Genomic DNA, 20515 nt, shown 5'->3' with positions numbered 1-20515 from the left:
TGGTGGCATCATAGCTGGTTCTGAAAAGTCTCACTTCTTCAATGTCATTTAGGGGAAAAAAGAAGCAAAGATAATAAATTTCCAGGAGTATTTTAGGCTGCAATCACTTCTTGAGCATACGGGTGCATGCTGGTCTTTGTTCTTACTCGCTTTGGAGGCTGTCCTCCCTTTTTGTCAGGGACACGCTGGCTTAGGTCTTGACACAAAGCTCCTCTGGTCCTCCTGCTATTTTTCTGGCAACTGAAAATCCCAGAACATCCCAAAGAGACGTAGGCTGATTCTTGGGCTGCCACACTTTTGTTGTGTCAGAGCTCTGGCAGCGGCCTGCAGCCCGCTGTTCTGCAATGGCCTGCAGATGTCAAGCCCAAAGGAGCCCCCTTTGGAAGAGTCCAAAGCTGCAGTGGGACAGATGTTTGCCCAAGCTCCATGCTCCCTGTAAGATTCCCTGCAGAAATTTGGATAGCCACATCCCAGTACAAATGAGATGCAGTCATTCCCTTCTCTGTCAAAATCTTGAGGCCAACCCAGAAGGCATCTTGAAAGCGCAACAAAATCCTGGGTGGGAGGGGGAATAAAGGGCATGCAACTCCTCTGCAAATCAACTCTGTTCACCCGTGGAATAATGAGCCTTGCTTAGCTTTCTTTTGTGGTGACTCAGCACAGACATGTCGTCTGATGTTCGACAGGACCATGTCTTTGAGGAGCTTTAGTATGGGCCCATCAGACTTTGGATTTATAGGATTGGATTGAACTTCTGCCATGAGGAAGATCTGAAGAGCACATGTGAGTAGGAAATAGGTTTGCCTTTGCATCCCAGGACATGTCAGCTGTTTTTTATTTTGAGGAGATTTTTCACAAGTAGCGGTGAGTTGAAGACATCCCAGGATTTGATTGCCCATTCTGAGTCACAGTATTGCAGGCTGACTTTTAAACCCAACACTTTCAAAACCAGGGATTGCCCAAATGGATTTTCTCAAAATTCTACAATTTTACCTCTGCTTTGTGAGCAAAGTTTCCTTACAGCTTTTTGATCAACTCACAGATCAACTCTTTTTGAAATGCAGCTAAAATGCACCTGTTTCTGCTACTTTGTGTAACTTTTCTTGCATGAGATGGAAATAGTCAGTTGTGCTCTGCTTTATAGCATACTTCATAATTGTAGGACTGAAAACAGACCAGAGGAACTTCTCCCAGCATTAGAAAGTATGTAGAATAGCATTATAAAGATGCCCTGGCAATATTCAATTTATGCTTTATATGTAACTTTATTAAATTTATACTTCAGAGTAAATGTTACCTTGCAGGATTTCAGCTGTCTAATTTTCCTGTAAGACTGGACAGGGAAACGAATCATTTAGGAAAATGAGTTTTCCACATACATGTGCAGTACTGTCATGTCTGGGTTATTCTTAAAATGGCTCCATCTTGTTGACTGAGCCCACAAGAAACTTAATTTTTCTTGAAAAGAAAGTAATGTGATCCATTAAATTACAAAATAGCATCTGAAACACCACTTCAAGGTACTATGTACTTCTAGGACCAACAGCTCCAGGGTAGATCCCTGCTGTGGATGCATCCCTCAGAGTTAAAATCAAGCATCCTTGGGAATCTCAAGTTTGATTCAGAGATATCATAGTCAAAAGTCACATCTTGAAACACAGCTCCCATCAGTTACAAAATAAAATTCTTCCCTATATATGTGCAGTTCAGAGATGAGGAGGAAGGGAGAGAATGTACTGGAGGTTTCTGAGAGGAGGAAAAAAATACTATAAAACTACTCATCCTTGTTCATTATTCCACATGAATGAACTCCTTGCTGTTCAATTATTAGAGGTAAATTACAAAATGATCAGCCACTGTATTAAAGTTTAAAGGGTTAGCTTAAGAGTTATGTTCCCTCCTTCCCATACCACTGCTCTGGGGATGGGGCACATTGTCACTCATTTCTAATGGCGTAGAGGAATATATTACTTCAAGTGGATTCTGTCCAAGAACACAGTGTGAGCTATTCTAAGTAGTAATTAAAGTGGCAAGAACTGAGAAATTTGTCAGAACTCTATTTTTCCATTGCTTTTTGATTCTTGGTCCATAAATTCCTTTGACAAGCCAGATTGTACCTGGGACTAAATTTTCAAATACACTCATGTTTCAGTATGTCCAGCTCTCTCAGCTGCTGAGGGCTGGATGTTTATACATTTCCTCAGACCCCTGGTGCTAAAAGCAGCCTGACTCATTTCATCTCCTCGTGCCCTGGCTGATCTCCCCTCTTTCCCCTCCCACCCATTGGCTTTTGTCTCCCCCCAGCCCCTGGTGAAGAGCCTGGCTCTGTGTTCTCCATCCCCTCCTTGCTGGCACTGCCAGGCTGGGATGAGGAGCCCCTCAGCCTTCCCTGCTCCGGGCTGGACCAGCCCAGATCCCTCAGCCTCTGCTCACAGCCCAAGGGCTCCAGCCCCACCTTGGAGGCCCTTCCCAGACCCTGCTCCAGCTGCCAGACATCTTTCCTGCCCTGGGGAACCCAGCCCAGGCCACAGTGACCTGGATAATCCCCGTCCTTGATGTCCTGGTCACACAGCCCTGGCCCCTTGTCCCCTGTCAGGCTCTGGGGGTGGTGGATCCTGTGGAACATCCTTTGGTGGAGGCTGTGGCTCCAGGTGAGCCGGGAGGATCCTGGGGGACAGGGACCCTGCTGGGCATGAATAGCACTGGACTTGTTGGGAGAAACTTTGAGGGGGAGCTGGGGCAGAGTGACCAACGCAGTGACCTCACACAGCCCTGCTGGGATGTCACACAGCCCCCTCTGTGATGTCACAGCCTGCTCTGTGATGTCACAGCCCAATCTCTAATGTTACACATGTGGTCTCTGATGTCACACCAGAGTCTGTGATGTCATAGTATGCCCTTTGATTTCACAGCTGGATCTTTGATGTCACAGAGATGGCCTACGATGTCATAGCTGCTCAATGACCTCACATAACCCACTCTGTGATGTCACAGCCCACTCTGTCACCTCATGTTACCAGATGATAAATTGTCTACACCAGCTGAGCTGACACCTGGAGCTTGCTCTCCACTACCCCAGGCCTATTGAAACCACACAATGCCCATTGTGTGAGAAGGGGAACTGGAAGCTCACCACCCTCAGTGTCCTGCCAGCTCAGCCAGGCCCACAGGAACATTGGGGTCCACGAGCACCAGGGACCACCAGAGAGACCCCCAGGACAGAAGAACACATGGGTTAAGGGGAGGGGAAATATGTTAATGATTTTGGGGAAATGATTATCACATGTGTGAAAAAGAATACAAAATCACCAAATCTGCAGATGACGCCAAGCTGGGTGTGAGTGTGGATCTGCTGGAGGGTAGGAGGGCTCTGCACAGGGCCCTGGGCAGGCTGGATCCAGGGCCCAAAGTGAGGTTTAACAAGTCCAAGTGCTGGGTCCTGCCCTTTGGCCACAACAATCCCTGCAGCGCTACAGGCTGGGGACAGAGTGGCTGGAGAGCAGCCAGGCAGAAAGGGACCTGCAGGGACTGAGGGACAGCAGGCTGGACATGAGCCAGCAGTGTGCCCAGGTGGGTAAGAAGGCCAATGGCTCCTGGCCTGGATCAGGAATGGTGTGGCCAGCAGGAGTAGGGCAGGGATTCTTCCCCTGTGCTCAGCACTGCTTGGGCAGCACCTTGAGTGCTGTGTCCAATTCTGGGGCCCCCAATTTAGGAAGAAAATGGAGGGGCTGGAGCATGTCCAGAGAAGGGCAACAAGGCTGGGGGGGGAGCACAAGAGCTTTGAGGAGCAGCTGAGGGAGCTGGGGTTGTTTATCCTGGAGGAGGGTCAGGGGAGACAAGGCAGTTTCAGGGCACAGGTTGGACTTGATGATCTCCATGGCCTGTTCCACCCTTGCTGATTCTGGGATTCTCTGAAACCACCCTTGGAACAGTTGTAGGAGGAGCCCTGGGCCTCCTCTTCAGAAGCTCCAGCAGCCCAGGTCCCTCAGCTTCTCCTGCCAGCCCCAAAGCCCATCCTGTCAGTCCTGCAGAGCCTCTGCAGCTCGTCCTCACTGCCCAGAACAGGGAGCCCCAGAGCCAGACAGAGCAGCCCAGATGCGCCCCCCTGGCCTGGGGTGCCTCTGGCAAGGGAGCAGCACGAGGCACTGCAGGAGCCTGCAGACAATTCCTGCAGCACTTTTAGGATGATCCTGCTGCCCAAGGGACGTTCCCATGGGCCAAGTCAGGAACTGCAATGGGGAGTGGGGCCACAGAGGAAAGGGCAAACAGGGATGGGCTGTTTGCAGGGGAGGGAACAGGGGTGGGCAATAGGAAGAAATTCATAAAAGGGAAGTGGAAAGAAAGCAAAGGTGAAGCCCAGAAAATGCTCAGGGCAGTTCGGGGGTGGCTGCCAGGCAGCCCTGGCTCTGAGCAACAGCGTCTGCAGTGGGACAGGAAACTCCCAGCTGATGGGAACAAACTTTCTGGCTGACTGCAGACCCCAGGACAAAGCTGAGTGGTTTCCCTGGTGTCCCCCAGCCCTTTCTGGCCCTAGGGGCTGATGGCATTTGTGCTCCCTCAGCTTCATATCCCCACCCCAACAGCATGGGGGTGCTCCCCCTGCTCTGTGCAATGCAAACAGGGGCTGCTGAGCCAGTGCTGCCATGTCTGTGCCTGCAAGGATGGGGCACCTGTGTGAGCTGGGGGAGAGGCCAGGGCTGCAGAGGGGGGATGTTGTTGGCAGCTCCATGAGGACGCTCTGGGACACTGCCCTGGGCTGTGCAGCGCACTGGGGATGGATCAGCCCCTGCTCTGCTGGTCCTTCCCGTCTGCCCCAGGGCCCTTGCAGAGCACCAGCTGCTGCTGTCCTCAGCTGCCATGGCAACCCTCAGGACAAAACAGTGCCAGGGCTGTTCCAGGTACAATTGCAGTGACACTCGTTGGTGCCACCAGGTGCCCTGGCAACAGCCACAGGGACCCGGTCCTTGGTTTGGTGCCATGGCAACCAATGCCCAGAGCCGCTGTGATGGTTGGTGGCCATGGAAAGCTGCCCTGGCCCCTTGCTCAGGGCTGGTGTCAGTGCCCAGAGCCAGAGGGGATCCCTTGCTTGGGGCTGTGCCATGGCCACCTGCCCTGTGCCGTGCTGGCTGCTCAGGCACCAGGAACCAGCAGCCAATGGCACTGCCAGGGCCAAAGACCAGGTCACCCAGACAGAAAGGGGCAGGGCTGGGCACTGTTTCCATGGCAACCGGCACTGGGGGGGACACCTGGGTCACCTGGCCTGGCAGTTGCCATGGAAACCCCTGGCAGGGACTGAGGGCACAGCCCCTGGCACTGAGACACTGCTGGGCCGGGTGCTGAGCACAGGGCTGAGCACGCAGAGATGGTTTTGTTCTTGCTGAGCTGCAGCACAGCCAAGGCCTGTCCTGCCCCTCGTCCAGCCACGCTGGGGAGGGGTTGGGGCTGCGGGGGAGCTGGGCAGGGGACATAGCCAGGACAGGGGACCCCAACTGACCCTGGGCATACCGCAGACCAGAGGACATGATGCTCAGTGTGTGAAGGGGGGAATTTTGGAGGGAGGGTTTTTGCCTTCCCAGGTAACACTTAGGCAAGAGGGGGCCCTGTTTCACCAGTGGGCAGGGTCACTACCAAAGACACAGACACCAACTTAAGGAATTGTGTCATTTATATCATGCACAGCTGCAAAGATTGACAAAAGGATAAGCTCAGCAAAGTACATCATCATTAGCAAAGAATTACAAAAGAAGCTCAGCAATCCATCATAACCCATCATTACATTTTGATGACCAATCCCTTGGTGAAACACTAGAGGTGATTGTGGTAGACAAAGATTCTGGCTGACTATCAAGGTACACCTTACAGACATCAGTAGTACTTTGGTGACACCATTCTTCATTCTTTTTTCTCAATCTCATTCCAATTAGGAACAAGAATTCTGTTGTCCACGGAGCTAGCACCTTTTTAATTCCAGAATAATGCCCCGAGGCCCTTTGCTGTTCAGCTTTACCATGCTGTCTGTGGCTAACAAGGCCTGGGGGGGCCCTTTCCCCTCTGGCTGGAAGGGGCCGGGTCCCAGTCCCTGAGGGGCACCCAGGCTCCTGGATGGAATTCCTGTGCAAGTCCCTCAGTGTCACAGAAGCCTTCACATGGAGCCCCGTGGATTAGAGCGGATTAGAGCGTTTTCCAAAGGGGCCCTTGGGGCAAACAGGGAGATCTGGTCTGACAGGATGTGTAAAGCAATATCCTGTCAGATTCTCCTGACACAGACTCCTTGGCTTAGGGGCACATTCCCATTGTTCCTGCCCAGGTTTCAGGACCCAGAGTTGTCTTTCCTAGGAGCTGCTCCTTCAGCTGCCTTGGGAGGGCCTTTTGGCCTTCGGACCCACACTCTGGCTCCATTATTAGGGCTGCTGGATCCAAACCCTTTATCTCCACAAATGGTGGTGACTGGAGGTGGATCTCCTTTTTTCACAATCGTTCTTAAAATTGCAAGATCAATAATTGTGCTACCCTGTCATGGGGTCGAATAATCCAATCTTGTTCATTATTGTTTAGCAGAATGACTGTAATTTCTCCTGGATATTCTGCATCATTTCCTCCTGCCATGACAGGAACACTTTGCAAGGACAAGCTCCAAGGGAGCAGTTACCAAAGCAAAGTGTCCTGGAGGAATCTGAATTCCTGTTTCAGTATTGATAGCTCTCATTGGCTTTGAATTTATCCTAATGAATTCCAATGCATGAAGGCCCAGCCCTGCAGCCTCTGGGCTGGCCCTGCCAGGGGCCATCACAGCCAGAACAATTTCCCAAGCAGCCCAAGTCTCACTGCCCAGGGCTGGATTTGCAAATTTGGGGCAGCTGTGCACAGCCAGGCGGTTCCATTTCCCCCATGGGCCATTGTTAAGGGCATGGAGCACATCTGGGAGATGGGTTCTCCATGGGCAAAGGTTCCCATCTCCTCATTTTTCCAACTGCTCTTTTAACAACTCCTTCACCCTTTCAACCAATCCTGCAGCTTGTGGATAGTCTGGTACATGAAAAACCCTGCAGGCAAAATCACTGTATTTTTCACAGGAACAGACAAAGCACTCTGTATCACAGTATCAGCACACTCTGTAAAAATAGCCAATTTCCTGCCTTCCTCCTTTTTCCATTGTATACAATCTCACAAAGTTGACCACTGACATTAGGGTCCTGGCCAATTCTGTTCTGTAGGGTATTTAGTGTTACATCCCTGAGAAGCCAAAGGCACCAAATTAGCATGGTCAGCACTATTTCACATTATTATTATTTTATATGTGATAGTGATATAGAAATAGATACATATAGCCATATATATATCTATGTGAATATGTTAATATATATATGAATTATATATATATATATATGTCTCAATATACTATAAATATATATCTAGATTTTTATGATACCAATATTTCACTTGTACAAATGCATATCAGCTCAAGATTAAAACCTTCTTCTGTTGCTCCATGTGGGAGCATTCCAACAATAATTGTTCCTTCTGAAGGTGCTGTTTCCAATGGACTCTTTAAAAATTCACCTTTGTCTGCCCAAACCCACAAGGTCTTTTCCTTTTCCCTGTGCAATGTTTGGATGCATTTGAAGACATCCAGGGGTGCAGCTTCTTTTACCCGACTGCCCCAATGCTCCCACGGGGCTCCGACCTCAGCCCACTCCAGAGCCAGGGAACTCCAGGGAAGGGCTTCCCAGTTGGGAATTTCTGATGGGACTGATTCCTCACATTGACACTGAACAAGTGACGTTTTGTTGTCATCTGGCCAGACTGTGCCGGTTTTGTTTTACCAGTGGGCAGGGTCAGCACCAAAGACACAGACTCCAACTGAAGGAATCAGTGTCATTTCCTGCAGTTCAGAGCAGCAAAGAATCACAAAAGGAGCAGCTCAGCAATGCACCCAACCATCCCCACCAAAGATTGCCTGCAGTGATTAAGAAAGATCCAGCAGCATTTACCCTCAGGCTTTACCATCCCCCAGATCCACAGAGCAGCTGGGGGAAGCTGTCACAGCCAAGGGCTGCAGAGCCACTCCTGGGCACTGGGAATTCCTGCAGGTGCCTCCAGCCCCAGGTGAGGCTCCAACCCCGCTGGGAGAGGGCCCAGCTCTGACAGTGCTGAATGAACAAACTGACAGCACTGCTAGTGTGGCAACATCTGCTTTCATCCTCTTCTTGGGTCCCTCCCAAAGCCTGGCCAGGGCTCAAGGAGGAACCAAGGGAGGTGACTTTGACCATACAGCCCCAAACAAGGCCAGATGTCAGATTTCATGGCCTTGTCTGGCTTCTAAATACACAAAGGTCAATCCATGTTTCACTAATGAGTGGCTACATCTATCAGAGTGCTAATGACCTGCATGTTTCATTAGGGAGCAGATACAAAGATAACCTTTGCTTGGAAGGTTCATCCAGAGGCCACCTTTGGCTCAGGGCCTGCTGTCCAGGCCTCACTCAGGGCTGGTGTCCAGGCCTTGGCACTTCAGGGATGTGGTTTAGTGCTGGGCTTGGCACTGCTGGGTGAGCGGCTGCACTGGGTGAGCTCAGAGGGCTTTTCCAACAGCAAGGATTCTGTGATTCCATGATTCTATCCACTGCATTTAGCTGAAGCTATTTTAGCAGCATTACTTTGCTCCAGAAGTTCCCTCTTGCCCAGCTCCTGTGGCCTGAGGCTTCAGCTTCTCCAGTTCCTGGTGCTGAGCTGCTCATGCTGAACGAGATGACATGGAGAGAAGAACACAGTCCATGCAATTCCTTCTGGGACACGGAGAGGGGAGGCTGTGCAAAAAGGAGCATTGTTTGGTGTGGCCTCCTCTCTGCCCTTCATGCCTTTCAGCACTTTGAACCAGCCAAGAGATTTCTCCAAGAGTGCAATGGAGCAGCTGTTCCTGCTCCCAGGCCTGGCTCTCCCCAGTCTCTGACCTTGCCTGGTTCTGTCCCTCCTGCTGTGCCCTCTGTTCCCTCAGGGCTCGCTGGCTGCTGCCCAGGACTGGGCACTGGCACAGATCCAGTGCTCCAGACCCTCCTTTCTGTGCCTTGGAGCTGCCTGGGCACAGCAGCCTTTTCCATCTGGAAGCTCCCCATGGACAGGGAGTGCCCAGCTCTGTTCCTTGCACAGCCTCCAGGAGCTCAGGGCTGCCATCTCAAGTCCCTGCTGGCACTGGGGGCTCCCAGGTGCCTCAGGCTGCTGTGACACCGCTGCCCACGGGAGGCAAGAGGGGCAGGGGCTGTGCTCAAAGTCAGCTCCATCTGCTGCTGCTGCTGCTGTGGGGTCATTTATGCAGCCCTGGCCCAGAGTCAGGGATCAGATCCTGCCAGTGTCTTCCAGCCCTGTCTGCTCAGAGTTTGGGCCTTGGAGCCTCAGGTGGCCAAAGGCAGCTGCTGCTGGTCCCTCTGTGTGCCTGTGTTCAGCAATGCTGCTCCATCAGTCTGTGTCCAGCAACGGGGAAAAGCCTCAGTCCTGCAGGCCAGGAGCTGTCGGGCTCTGCCTGAGCAGCTCAGTCAGCAGGAAGGGAGCTGCTCCACATGGGAACCAGGAGCAAAGGACATTCCTTTGATACGACATGTTTTCTATTTAAAGAAAAAAAAAAGGAAAAAGGGAAAAATAGGTAAATTGTAAAACATAAGAATAAAATCCAAGTGTTAGTGAAAAAACATAACATAATGTTAGTTAAAAAAACAAAACATAAATGCAAAGTAATTCTTTGCATTAAGAGGTAAATAATCTTTTCAAAAAGAGAACTCAGTTATTTACAGTGTAAATGTGCTGATGGCATGGATCCACCTTACTGACCTCAGCAGCCTCTTAAAAGATTTTGGGCTTTGTTTCCAACATTGGTATTTGAAATTGTAGTCGAAGAAAGAGGAAATTGCTTTGCGCCCTTCCAGCTCCAAGCAGGACTGGGAATGGAAACTCTGTCAAAGCCCAAATCCTTTAGAAGATTACCTTTCTTTCTCAGCCTGGGAATGAGCTGCACATTCCCTTTGAAACTGTCAGGGATTTCTTAGAGACACGAAGTCCCACTGACAGCTTTTTGCTCTGGTTTAGAAGTGCAGAAGGGCAATTCTCCATCCATCAGCTCCAGACTGCACTGCCTCAGGAGCATGGCCAGCTTTGGCCCACTCGTGGCACTTCTAGAGGAGGAAGAAAGTGCAATTGACAATTATAGTCAATCAAGAAGGAAGAATGGGACAGATGAAACACCCTGTGCAGATCCAGGAATTCAGCTGGGACTGTGAAGAGTTTGGGTCCTTGCCAGTTGGATGTGTGTCCCCAGCTGCAATCTCTGGGCCTGCAGCAGAGTCTCACTCACCTGCCAAAGCAGAAAGCTCAGGCACTGTGCTCGCAACGGGCTCATCTGATGCAAAGCTGTCAGAGCAATGTGAGGGCACAGCCAGCCCAGCTGGGCCCAGGGCTGAGCCCAGCAGAGCCCTGGCAGAATCCAGAGCAGCCTCAGCACCCGCAGAGCCCGGCTGCAAGGAGAGAAAGCAGAAACCGCCCATCAGCTGAAGGCTCCTGTCCCCTTGTGCCAAGGCCTGCGGTGCCCAGGCCATGCTGGCTGTGCTCAGAGCTGTGCCCAGAGCTGCCCATCCCTGCTGCCTTTGGCAGCAGAGCAGGAGGGCAGCACATGTGCCCAGCCTGCAGCCAGCCACGGCACATCCAGCCCTCAGCAGCTGCCCAGAGCAGGATGCTCCTGTGCTCGCTGCCAGCTCCCAAAGGCTCTGATCCCACCCTGCCAAGCACACAGGGACCCACCTCATGCCACCCATGGCTGGAAGAAAAGCTGCTCCCGAACCACGGCCTCAGCCTTCTCCAAGGGCACGGTCCATCCACGCCACAGCTGCTCCCAAGCACTTCCCCATCCACACTGGACCACCTAGAATGCTTCCTCTGGAAAAACAGACAACACATTATTGAAAAAGAGATTAGAGACAAAAAGGGAAAACAAGAAAAACGGTAAAAACTCTTATCTCTGTCAGGGCCTTGAGGAAGGCCCAACTCCTACATGGTAGGGAAAAACCCAGCCATGGGTGAGGGAAGCCCACACTTTCTCTCTTCCCCCCTGCACTGTCCCCCAAAATCATGGTGATCCCAAAGCAAACAAGGGCTGCTTATGGCCTCTGACAGCCCATTGCTCAGGGCTTGCCAGCGCCCCAGCCCCGCAGGCTCTGCCCCAGCCCAGCCAAGCTGCCCGGCAGCAGCGCCGCAGCCCCACAGCAGCTCCAGAGCAGCCCCATCCAGAGGCACCTGGGAGCCCTCAGCAAGGCAGCCAGCAGCACACGGGCAGGAGGACACAGATGGCGCTTCCTGCCTGGCACAGGGCTTGTGGCCATCTCCAGGCACTGCTCTCACAGGGATCCCTGCAGCTCTGGCCCCTGCCCAGCCGCTCTGTGGGCAGCACAAAGGCTTCAGCAGAGCCACCACAGGCCAAGGGGCTTCTGGCCATTTTCCCTTGCCCACTGCACGCGTAGGCAGCTAGCTTAGCACGAGCAACCTTCTCCCCCGTCAGGGCCTCACCACCCCTCAGCCTGCTGTGCTGCTGAGCACAAGCACCCTTTTCACCCTTTCCGGCCTCTTGCCCTGCAGAGCCTGGGCAGCAAAGAAAAGCTCCTGGCGGTCTGTGCATCATAACACATTCTAGAATTGATTTATCTACAGTAATCTATAATATATAATAATATATACAATTATAATATACCCTAGAATTTATTTATTTACAATATAGATAAAAACTGGAAAAGAAGAAAAGAAAAATCTTAAAGAAAAGGAAAATTACCCCTGGCTCAGGTTGCCCCAGCAAAGATAGCCTCCCAGATCAGGTCTCCTCCTCAAGTCATCCAGCAGAGCAGGCAGCCGAGCCCCGACAGGCGAGGCCGAGCCCTCCATGCCCTGCGCAGCTGATCGTGCAGCCTCTGGATGGTGGAATATCGCCCATGCTGTATTGCCAGGAGGACATGCAGTGTTTCAAGTGCCAGCTGTGACACGGCACTGCTCCTGTCCTTCGTCAGGCGTTCCAGGGCTGTAAGAGAGAGGAACAGAGGCACGGTCAGAGCCAGACCTGCGGGGAGCCCAGGAGAGCCCCCTGCAAGGGCCATTGCAGCCGGCTCTTGCCATGGCCAGGAGGGAGCAGGGAGGAAGGGGATCAGCCCGAAGCTACTGGCCACCAATGGCCCACGTGGCCCTGAAAGCTCCGTGTGCTCTGCCCACGGGAGCAGAGCCCTCCGCAGCTGGGGCAGGGCTTGCAGCTCTCCCCCGGTAGCCCCCGCTGTCAGCCCACTGCCCTCACTCACCAGTGCAGATCAGCTGCAGCTCTTGCTGCTGCCCCCTCAGGCGCCGCCCGGCCATGCCTGTGAACACAGAGCCTGTCACGGCCCCAGCGGCACAGCTCCCTGCCAGCGGCGCTGCCGGCACTGTGGCTACACAGGCTGCTGGCCCGGCAGGGCTCAGCCCGGCCCTTGCCGCACGCTGCCACCCCAGGGCCCGGCTGCCAGAGGGCGGCAGCAGCAATGCCCAGGCCAGGCGGGGCTCCACGGCGCCGGGCCCGGCTGGCGTTGCCAGGACTGCAGCCGGGGCTGGGGCCGAGCTGCGGTGGGCCGGGGAGGGGAAGGGCAGCCCGGGCTCGTGGCTCACCCATGAACCTGATGGCCGCCTCTCGCAGGGGCTCCTGTGGGTTCTCCACGTAGCGCAGGGCCTGGCGCAGGTGTTCGGTCGCTCGGCTCCTGTCCTCTGCCAGCTGGAGAGAGCAGCAGGAGGGAAGGGTTGGCGCGGATTCAGCTGCCTGCGCCCAGCCCCGGCCCCCCTCCCCGCACAGCCCTGAGGCGCGGCCAGCAGCCATTGCCCAAGGGCTCCTGAGGGGAGGGGAAGAGGGCTGGCTGCTGCCGGGGGAGCCGCGGTGCCGCCCCACAGCCCCGCCGGGCCGGGGCTCCATGGGCACCCAGTTCGGGCCCACGGGAGCGTGGACAAGAGCCCGCGCGGCCTCTGGCTGCAGCAGTGGGCGGGGGCACAGCTGCCAGCCCTGCACACTGAGGGGCCTTCCCCAGGCTGAGGCTGGGGCTTGCAGGCCGTCCTTACCAGGAGCTCAGCAAACTTCAAGAGTTTCTCTTTCTTCACTGTTTTTTCAAGATCTTTCCTTTTCAGGAACTTGACCGCACAAAGAAGCGTTCCCCGAGAAGCCTGGAGAGCAGCAGAGATGCAGAGATGGCCCCACAGCCCAGGGCACAGGACCTGCGTCCCTGTGCCAAGGCCTTGAGGAGGCTGCAGTCTGGCAGGCACAGGGCAGGAGGCAGCCGAGCCCCCTGCCATGGGGACATCAGCAGCGCATGAGTCCTCACCAGTGCCACACGCAGATTCTCATTGTGGCAGTGGAAGAAGAGTGGGAGCAGGCTCTGACACACTTGGGTCATCAGGGGCTTTTTTCCTTCTTCTTCTACAGCAGACATCAAGGTGTGAAAGAGAATCATGGAGAGCTGCTGCACCTGGCTATCACCCTGTAGAACAGGAAGGCAGCAAGAGCTCAGCATCAGATGATTCTGGCCCACATTGGCGCAGACCTGCATCTCCACAGGGCACCAAGTGTCCGGGCAGCAGCCAGTGGCCGTGTCTGGGGGCACAGAGCCTTACGTTGTCAAAGAGTGGCAGGAACAGCTTAGCCAGGCCCAGGGCCACAGGGCTGGGTATCCCGGCACCATCATCCAGGAAGAGATAGCCCAGTATCCTGGTAGTCATCCTGAGCAGGAGGTCCATGAGCCTTTCGGTCAGGCTCTGCTTTCTTTCCGCCTGAGCAGAAGGCAAGTTTGTGAAAGGCCACCCAGCTGCCGCAGGGCCCAGAGCCAAAGGCCTCTCCTGAAGTGTGACAGTGGTTTTCAGGATAAGGGAAGAGATGTAGATCTGACTTTTATATTTCAGAAGGCTTGATTTATTATTTTATGATATATATATATTACATTAAAACTATACTAAATAGAAGGAAAAGCTTCATCTCAGAAGGCTAGCTAAGCTAAGAATAGAAAGGAATGAAAACAAAAGTCTGTGGCTCGGACAGAGAGCGAGAGCCAGCTCTGCTGTGAGTGGTCACTAATTCCAAACATCCACATGAGACTAATCACGGATCCACCTGTTGCATTCCACAGCAGTAGATAACCGTCGTTTACATTTTGTTTCTGAGGCCTCAGCTTCTCAGAAGGGAAAAAATCCTTAGAAAGGATTTTCACAAAAAGATGTCTACGACACTGAAGCACTTGGGCAGCTGAAGCGGGAGGCAGGAGAGCTGGGAGCAGCTGCCCCAGCGCCCAAAGCCCAGGCAAGGCCAAGCGACTGCATTGCCCAGCCCCACACTGCCTGCACTGCCTGCACGGCTTCAGCCACTGCCCCCTTCTCACCAGCGGGGAATGGTCCCTGAGATGCTGGCTGCCAGTGTCTGCGCGCTCCCTCCGCAGGTGCCTTGGCAAGACATCCATGATGCTGTCCCTGCATTCCCTCAAGTCCAGGCACTCAAGGCCCTGAAAGGCACAGGCCAGTGATGGGGGAGCCAGCCGGCAGGAGCCCAGAGCCACACAGGGCCGGGCCCAGGAAGCAGCGCAGGGCACGGGCACCGTCCCAGGCGGCTGCGGCGGCGAGAGGGCAGAGAGCGGGGAGGCAGCTCAGCCAGGTCATGCTGGCCTTCAGGCTCACCTCTGCAAGGAATGCCAGAGAAAGGAAATCCCAGTATGGCATCTTTTTGCTGAGCATCTCAAGGAGGCAGTCTAAGATCCTTTTACACAAGGGCCTGGATGCATGGCGCATCTCCCTGGAAGGCAGAAAATGGCACTAAGACCCTGAGCCAGGGGGGGAAGCCTCTCCCAGCACTGACTCATACAGTTCTTGTCTTTCCCTACCGCCCTGCCAGGGGACCTGGGCCCTTTGAGATGTGGCCGCTCCTGGGCACCCTCCTTTCCCAGCCTTTTCCAGTCTGCTTGGCTGTCCCTCGTCCCTTTGGCCCACTGCCACGGGGACCGTGTGGGACAGCCCGGGCACAGGGCACAAATTCCAGGAGCAATGGGGAGAAGGGGAGGTCTCACCTGGCCAGCAGAGCCACAGCAAAGTGGTGGGTATCAACACAGAGCAGCGTGTCCCAGCCACGCTTGCCTTCCATTGACACCACCACATGCTCACACTGGAGAAGGCAGAGCAGGGACTTCAGGGTCTGCACTGCAAACCTGTATGCACAGCAAAGGCCCAGGTCACACTGGTAGCACTGGCTCCTTTGCGGGCCATGTGGCATGGACAGGAGGAGTGGCATGAAGCACCTGTTGGGGCTGGTGGCAAGGCCGTGCTCTTCCTGGCATCCCTTCCAGAAGGTTTTGACCTCCTCTGGCATCTCTTCTGTGCTGAAGAACACTTGGAAGAGCAGATGAACAAATAGGTGGGGGAAATACAGCGTCACTACACGTGGGACAGGGGGCTCCTGGAGGATCTTCCACATCACCACAGTTGCCTGCAAAGGACAAAGCCCCCCCAGACAGCACTCAGTGCCGATGTGTCCATGTGGCAGGGCCTGAGCTTGGCAGGGAGAGGCCCCGAGAGACCTTGGCAGGGGGAGCACAGGGCCTGGTGGGCCTGAAGCTGCCACTGGGCCAGGTTTCAGGTCAGCGCTGAGGCAGGCAGATGTAGTGGGGGAAGGAGGATGGAGAGCTGCTGGAGAGGCGGCCTTGGGGCCAGCAAAGGCCAGTTGCAGAAACTCACAGCCAGGCCAAAGACACCTGTTTTGTCCCCATCGGAGGTGCACGTGCTGCGCTCTGGCCAGCTCCCCAGCACATCCAGGAGGATCAGCTGCACTGGCTCCGCAGTCCTGGGCGAGCACATGATGCTCTTCCACATGGTGATGGCAGCTCTGCAGGGTTAGAGCTCTGTCTCAGGGGCGTCTCAGACACAGCACAGTGGCCTGGGCATCCCTAGGGGCCCGGGCTTAGCCCCGGCTCTGCCTCTGCCCACTGGCCCTCGCCAGCAGCACCCAGGCAGCCCAGCTCTGTGGAGACAGGGCCCTGAGGGGCAGCAAGGGAGCATGGCAGCAGGCTCAGGGGCTGACGTGCCAGGGCTGGGAAAGGCAGCAGCCAGAGGGCCCTGGAACTGTCTGTTGGTCAGACACCTGGGACAGGCGGTACAGGGTGATGGGCTGGGAGGCCTGAGCCCTCTGGGCAGGTGGGCCCCATACCTATCACAGGACGGGGCCACACGCAGGAGCGTCACCACTGCATCATCCAGGTGTGCTTTGGTGAGATTCAGCAGGGCCTTGTCCAGTCTGTGCTCGGCAGAATCATTAGCCTTGAGCCATCGGTGAATGTACCTCACCATGGCGGGCACCTGGAGAAGGCAGGGGAGCCTTGGAAAGCTGCCAGAGGAGCAATGTCCCCAGGGTGCCCAGAGAATGCTTCCCTTCCCAGCACACTGCCATGGCCAAAAAGGCTCCCAGGGACCAGCAGGCGTGGCTGGGGAAGCCACGGGACTCATGGGGGAATTGAAGCCTGGCCCCAGGCTGCTTACTTGTTCTGGCCTGGCAACACCCTTCTCCAGAAGCAAATCCAGCAGGGCGGCCCTGGTCTCATGATTGAGGAGCTCGGAGTGTGCTCTGAGCCCAGCGCCCATGGTGCTGCTCTCTTCCTGCCGAATGCTCCTGATGAAGTTGCAAATGAGCTGTAGCAGAAGGGCAAGAAGCCGGGGATGTTGCAAAACGCGCTGCACACACGGTGCTGGGCTGAGCAGGGACAGCAGGCCCAGCCCAGGTGGGGGTGGCTGCAGGTACCTGCGCTGTTGTTCGGAAGCAGCCACGGGTGTGTTCCTGCTCTTGGGTGCACTCCAGGGCTGCATCTGGCAAAGAGCAAGCGCAGCCAGAGCTGAGGGGCTGAGGGAGAGGCCGGAGAACACAGCCCAGCCCTGCACTGCCAAGGCAGAGAGAGCCCCGGGATGCTCCAGGGGGATGGAGCAGGGCACTGCGGGGTGTCTGCCCAGCCCCTCTTCCATGCTGTCCCTGAACATTTTCCCAGGGGACGGCATGGCATGGCATGGCATGGCATGGCATGGCATAGCATGGCATGGCATGGCATGGCATGGCATGGCATGGCATGGCATGGCATGGCATGGCATGGCATGGCATGGCATGGCATGGCATGGGGCCAAGTTGGCTGCAGGCTCCAGCCTTGCAGCCCGGCTTTGCCACTCACCCTCCTGCGGTGGAGGAAACGGCACCACCTCTTCCGTGTCCTGCGCTGGGGCAGCTCCAGGGCCTTCTTCCTTCTCCTCCTCTAGCCAGGCCAGCTTGGGCACTCTCCGGGCTCTCTGCTCCATGGCTGTGGCTGGAGCGCACCCCAGCAGCGAGCCCAGCCGGTGCCGCTCCTGCCGGGCCTCGTGCGCCTCCCCTGCGGGCGGGACCCGGCTGTCAGCGCTCGGCCCGGGGCCAGCAACGGCCCCCGAGCGCCCCTCACCCGCCCCGGGCCGGCCATGCCCAGGCGTTCGCTCCTTGGAACGCGGCACAGGAGGCTCGGGGCCGGCGGCCGCGCTGCTGAGCGGCGTAGCTCGGGCCGGGGAAGCCGCAGCGGAGGCGGCGGGAGCGGCCGCGCCGCGTGTGTCCTCCGCGGGCCCCAGGAGGAGCCGGGGCCGGGGCCGGGGCCGGGGCCGGGACTGGACCCTGCCTCGGGTGCGGGGCCGCGCTCGGGCCAGGCGGAGGCAAAGGGCGGCAATGCCGCCCCAGCCCCAGGCACTGATGCCCGCCCGGCAGCGCCACCGCCAGTACGGCCAGAGCCGGGCGGAGGCGAGACCGCGGCGGGACGGCCGGGGCCGGGCACGGGGCAGCCCCGCCCGGGGCCGGGGGCGGGCCGGGGGCATGGCCCGGCCCATCACGGGGAGAGGGAGGCGGGGAGAGGAGAGGGACGCCGGGCAAGGGACCCCGAGAGAAGGGTGCCCGACCGCGGGAAAGGGAGAGAAAAAGAAAGAAAGAGAGAAAGAGTATTGAAAACTATCTGTTTTCTGCTGCCGCTGCCGCCACCACTGCCGCTGCTGCTGCCGCCGCTGCCGCCGCTGCAACTGAAGCACCGGGGCCGTTCGTCCCCGTGTCCGTTCCCCGCTCGGCCCATGAGCTCCACGTTCGAGCCCCGGATGCCCCGGGGACAGCCCCTGTGTCTATCCAAACACGGGAACTTTGCAGCTTTGAGCTCAGATGCAGAGCCCTGACTCCTGCACACTGGCACAGCAATCCCCTCGCTTGCTGCTGTGCATTGTCTTTGCTGAGGGTCAGACACTGTTGAGCCATCTTCCCTTGGGGTAGGATTCCTACCTGAGCCCAGCACTGCACTTACACCTCCAGTGTTGCCTTCCAGTAAAAACAGGGGAAGGAAAACTGTGTGTGGCTCATGGTATTTTAGAGTGTCTAAAAATCCCTAAGTCACCGATCTTAGAGGTGCTGTGCATCTAGAATTACTGGGATGCAACATGGAAAAGGGGAGAATAGGAATAAATTGAGGAAAACATCTTGGATTGTTTCTTTCATTTTCATTTCACTTCCAGAAAGCCGTTTCAAGTTTCCAGGAATCTTCTCCTGTCTGCTCTTCTCAAGAATCTCTCATAGAGAACAAGGTCAAGCTTCTGTCACAAGATTGCCACCAGCTGCAGCTTCTCTTGGCTTTCTACACTGCACAATGTGTGCAGCAGGACTTTTGCTGCAAAGCAGGACAAATGTTTGGAGAACTTGACATGTCATTTATTTTTCTTGGTGGGCTGGGGACTTGTGCCACTGGTGAAGTTTTCATTGTGACTGTTTGTGCTGGCTTAGGGCAAATTTTGGGAGGAAATCTCCAAAAGGGGTCCGTCTAGAAAGCAAGTTCAAGCATCCCCTCCCCCTACTAGTTCAGGAAAAGACTTCCCTTGAGAAAAGTGAAAAAAACCCCAGTTTATTTAACAAGTAAGGATTCACAAGCATGAAAAATGAGTAATATTAAATAAAACCTCTGACACTGCTGAAGAGATGGCAAATTCAGAAAGTCCTTTTTGTGCGTTGTAGTCGGCTCACTCGGTCTCTTCTAAGTCCCTCTGGTGCTGGAATGCAGTGTCCCAGAGCTCGGTGGGCCACAGGTATGAGCTGCTGCCGGTGTTTTTCTGGGTTTTCAGTCCAGAGCAGGTTTAAACAGTTCCAAGAAAAAGGAAAGTCACAGTCCAAGGAAATTCTCTGCCCCAGCTAGCTAAAAAAAATTTGCTAGACCTGGGCTGTGAAGGCACCGGGAAATTTCCAAATCTGGGCACTGGCGGTCCCAGCAAACACCAGAGCTGGATGGTGCTGAAGCCAGAACCTGCAAATTTCCAAATTTTGGCTTTCTGTGTCAGCAAATCACTGGACTTGGGCTGTGCCAGCACCAGGAAGTTTTCAGATCTGGGCACTGGTGCTGCCAGCAAACACCAGATCTGGGTGATGTCATTGCCAGCGACAGAAATCTGCCAGATTTGGGCTCTGCTGGCACTGAGAAATTTCCAAATCTGGGTTTTGGTACAGGAAACACAAGATGTGGGTGGTGCCAGACCCATTAGCAGGAAGCTGCTATGGGTTTTGGATTTCTGTGCCAGCAAATTGCTGCACTTGGGCTGTGCCAGAATAGGGACATTTCCAGATCTGGGCACTGGCAGTGCCAGCAAACAGCCCATTTCAGGCTCCAGGCAGGACTGCATCTGGATGCCTTCTTCTTTGCCTTCCTTCTTTCTGTCCTTCCTTCCTGGGGTCCTGCTGCCAGCAAACTCCAGATTGGCCGGTGCTGGCAAGGGGAAATTGCCAGGTTTTACCTTTCTTTGCCAGCAAATTCTGGACATGGGCGGTGCCAGAAGAGGGAAATTGCCAGATGTGGGCACTGGCAGTGCCAGCGCACACCAGATCTGGGTGGGGAGCGTGCCAGCACCAAGAAATTGCCAAATGTTAACTTTCTGTGCCAGCATATTGCTGGAATTATGCTGTGCAGGCATCTGAAAAATTCTGGATCTGGGCACTGGTGGTGCCACCAAACACCAGATCTTGGCATTGCCAATGACGGTAGCAGGGAATTGCCAGATTGTGCCTTTCTTCACCAGAAAATTGCTGGACTTGGCTCTGCCAGAACAGGGAAATATCCAGATCTGAGCACTGGCAGTGGCAGCAAACACCAGGTCTGGGTGCCTGTATTGGCACCAGGAGATTGCCGGATTTTGGCTTTCTGTGCCAGCAAATTGCTGCACTTGGGCTGTGCTGGCCCTGGGAGATTTCCGGATCTGGGCACTTGCACAGCAAACACCAGACCTGGGTGGTGTGTTGTAGTGGGGTTTTATACTTTGTAATACTTTGCAATAGTTTTGGTTTTGAATCCCTGTATTTTTCCCAAATGGTTCATCCCAGATGGTGTACCCCTTCCTTTACCTGTGTAACCCCTCGCCTTTCCCTTGCTGAAATCATCTCCAAATCCCCACCCTGGCTCTCTGTCAGTCGCTCAGCATCCCATCC

The 20515-nt window shown here is 55.0% G+C and overlaps 1 pseudogene; it reads right to left on the bottom strand.

Annotated features, from left to right (window-relative positions):
• Positions 1–20515, bottom strand: part of LOC131569700 (zinc finger protein 850-like) — a 186060-nt pseudogene that overhangs the window by 37007 nt on the left and 128538 nt on the right.

This window comes from Ammospiza caudacuta, chromosome 31 (assembly GCF_027887145.1).
Source record: "Ammospiza caudacuta isolate bAmmCau1 chromosome 31, bAmmCau1.pri, whole genome shotgun sequence".
Lineage (NCBI taxonomy): Eukaryota > Metazoa > Chordata > Aves > Passeriformes > Passerellidae > Ammospiza > Ammospiza caudacuta.
This window is presented reverse-complemented; position numbering and strand designations above follow the sequence as displayed.